Source organism: Marmota flaviventris, chromosome 7, assembly GCF_047511675.1.
Source record: "Marmota flaviventris isolate mMarFla1 chromosome 7, mMarFla1.hap1, whole genome shotgun sequence".
Taxonomy (NCBI): Eukaryota; Metazoa; Chordata; class Mammalia; order Rodentia; family Sciuridae; genus Marmota; species Marmota flaviventris.
The window spans coordinates 79141494-79144742 of record NC_092504.1 but is presented as its reverse complement, the minus strand read 5'-3'; the positions used below and the strand labels follow the sequence as shown (position 1 = coordinate 79144742).

At 48.2% G+C, this 3249-nt stretch overlaps 1 pseudogene; it reads right to left on the bottom strand.

The window, feature by feature from the left end:
• Nucleotides 1–426: 426 nt before the first annotated feature.
• Nucleotides 427–2315, bottom strand: LOC114092776 (transcriptional repressor p66-alpha-like; annotated as a pseudogene).
• Between the last annotated feature and the right edge of the window lie 934 nt (nucleotides 2316–3249).

Here is a 3249-nt window from a genome sequence, read left to right as displayed (position 1 = left end):
TCTACAAGGTGTGGTGGCTCGATTATTTTGTGCCCAGACAGACTGCGACACTGGGTGCCAGCCTCACCTGAGTGTGTCACAGTGTCCAAGATGGAACTGCCTGTGTGTGCCTACCTGGAGTGGAGGGAGGAGGCCAGAAGCACAGCCAGCCCCTGAGGTCCACTTTTCTGTTGTGTTGGGCAAACTAAAGGCAAAGAAAGAAAGGAAGGAAGCCCGCAGAAAGGTCCCTCAGTTCTGATCCTTGCCCACCATGAAGCAGCACCCCTGTACCCAGCTGTGATGAGGCTCTGCAACCAAGGACTAATATCTTGCTTCAGTAGCAGCGTGGCCATCACTCGCTCTCAGAGTGCAGTGTGGTGTGTCCTTTTAGACCAAGGGCCAGGTGGGAGGGAGGAGGAGCCTGTCCTCCACTGGGCCTGGCTCACACTATTTCCACATGGCTGACTGGGGTATGGAGCGTGGTGTAATTATGTAGAGGAGGTATTTTCGCTGGCGATCCACAGCAGAGGACGTCTAATGAACTGCCAAGCTTGGACTGACAAATGTCAGGGTCCCGCCTGTGCTCAGGAGCATTTTCTTCCAGTTGGAGGTGACACTGCTCTTGGCAGCACCTGCAGCTCTCTAGGAATGTCTGCCAGTCCTGCTGACCAGGGTTGTGGCTGAGGCTGTGTTCTGCAGTTTGGGCGACTGGCCGAATGTGTGCAGTACACCGTGGGGTGTTGCAGCTGAGCCTCAGAACAGCTGGTTGGAGGCCTGTACAGCTCCGTTACTCCAGTCTTGGGCCTTTTACGAACCTGCTTCAGGGCTAAGTGGGGGGCAGCAGTGAGCTCAGCCTTGGTGGTGGTTGTGGTGGCCGTGCCTTGCTGCAGGAGGTGCTGTTTAATCTCTTGCTCCTGTTGCAGCGCCTTCACAAAGGCAGCCTTCAGGCGGCTAGTATGCTCCACCTTGAGTGCCTTCTTCTGGTTGGATGTCATGCAGTTCTCTCACATGATGGCCCCACCCTTCTCCTCCTGCCAATGGCATGTGAAGTTTGTCTTATGCTGTGCACACATGTAGGACTCCCGGTATAGCACAGCAGCAGCTGCAGCAGCCAACATCCTGCCTGCTTGTGTCTCCAGTAGGTTCTGCACCCCCTCCTCCAGGCCAACAAGGTATATGAACTCATTGTTGGCAGCACTTGGCAGGAAATTCATCTCTGGGGCTGGGGAATTGGGTGGGGGGATCCCCAGCAGTGTCTTCTCTAGTTGTTTGCCTAGTGCAAGCTTGGCGACCGCCTACCGGCTGGCTGGAAACTCACCAGAAGTAACCACAGAAGCAACACTGGTAGGGGTGGAGTTGGCCTGAGTGGAGGCAGCTGTTGTCCCCTTCAGTAATGCTGGGGTGGGCTGTGGGAGGTTGACAGCAGACTGGTGTTGGAGACGTTGTTGACACTGATGAGTCCCTGCTGGATGATTTTCTGTCCCTGAATTTGAATTTGCACACTGGGCACAGAAGCGTGGGTATGGGGGGTGAGCAGAAGAAAAGGCAGTGGCCCTGTGGTGGAATGTTGCCGGATGTTATGGATTTGCTGGGACCCCCTGACAAGTGGGGGCATGACGACCTGTGATGTCCCCTAAGGTCCCAGCTTAGAAAACACCTGTTGCCCGCCACGGACCAGGGTGGCAGGATGACACTGCCAGGCATTGGAGTTGAAGAAGTCTGAATTGATGTCTTGCCAACGGGAAGGTTCTGTGTGCCTCACACAAATGGGGGAGGGGTAGTCACAGTGCTCCCAGTGGAGCCCGTGGGCTTCTGGGAGGTGGCTTCTTTTTGTATTTGACTCTGCCGCAACTTTTTCAACAATACAAGCTTTGCTTCTTCTAATCTTAGCTCTCCTTTTAGCTGCCTGATCATTCTTTCTTGTTCTTCAGGACTACTTTTCAGAAGAGCCTAACTGCTGGTCTCCTTCAAGGCTGTCTTGGTCAGTACATTCACCCTTGAGTTTGAAGGTTGCTCATTGTCAGAGAGCACAATCACATGGGGAGAGGGCGGTCTCCTTTCAGACTTCATGTCACTGTGTGAGGTTCGCATATCCACTGGCCTTGGCTCACCAGTCCCTCACCTCTTCAAATTATGGTGGCCTCTGCTGCCCTCAGCAATCCTTGGGCTGGACCTGCTCCTGGCTCAGGTGTCACTCTTGTATCTTCATCAGAGTTTAAGTCTGAAGCTGAGGATCTTCTCTCCATTTTCATTTTCTTGCTCTCCACATCATCCTCTATAGGGTCTGGTTCAAGGGCTCATTTCTGATTTAGTGTTGGGCAAGCTTCCTCAGTCATTCTAATGGGCAATGCACGGGTTTGCGGGGTTGCGGGGCCAGGCGGCGGAGGGGCCAGGGGCGCCAGGCCAAGAATATTTGCTATGCCAGTGGGGCCGCCCAGGCCCGCGGATCTGCTCCACCTGTCTGCCTGCCCGCCCCCACCGCCGGCCAGATCTGCAGTTTATTTTTTGAATAGTGGATATTATTTGATTGCTGATGCAGACCTACAGATAGCCTGATCCAGAAGAAAATAATCCTTTAATATTATAGTAAGAAAAATATGTGACTTTTTAAAAACCATGGTGTTTATATGCTAAATATGAACTTATAACCTTATGGACTCCCAACAAAGTTTGCAATTAATTGTTATTATTGTTTATATGAATTATACAACATGATATTTGTTGGTAGATAATGTAATATTAATATATCAGTTAATCCTTTTGAAAGTAATTATTTATTTGATGATGATATCTTAGAGGCAAGTATCCTGACTGCTGTTTTTTTTTTTTTTTCCTTGTTTCTTAATGCAATGCTTGGCATGTAGCAGGTACTGAATGAATGTTGAATGTATGAGTTAATTTAGAGAGGCTAGTTTTTAAGTCTGTAGCACTGTTTATATCTATTCACTTAATAGTGTTGGATTTCTTCATTTGATATATATATATATATACATATATATATATATATATATATATATAGAGAGAGAGAGAGAGAGAGAGAGAGAGAGAGAGAGAGTAATATATCACAATCTTACTAAAGAGTAATTTAGGGTATCTCTCCTATTAAAGAATGGATACAAAATTTAGATTATATTCAGTGTTGCTGATAAATACTCAGATGCAAGCACAAACTGGAAGTAGTTTTATTGAAGTAGTTTGCCAGTCACAAAAATACTTAGTTTTGGTGCACCAATGGTAATTTGATAAAGAAAATAATATTATAATCTGCTG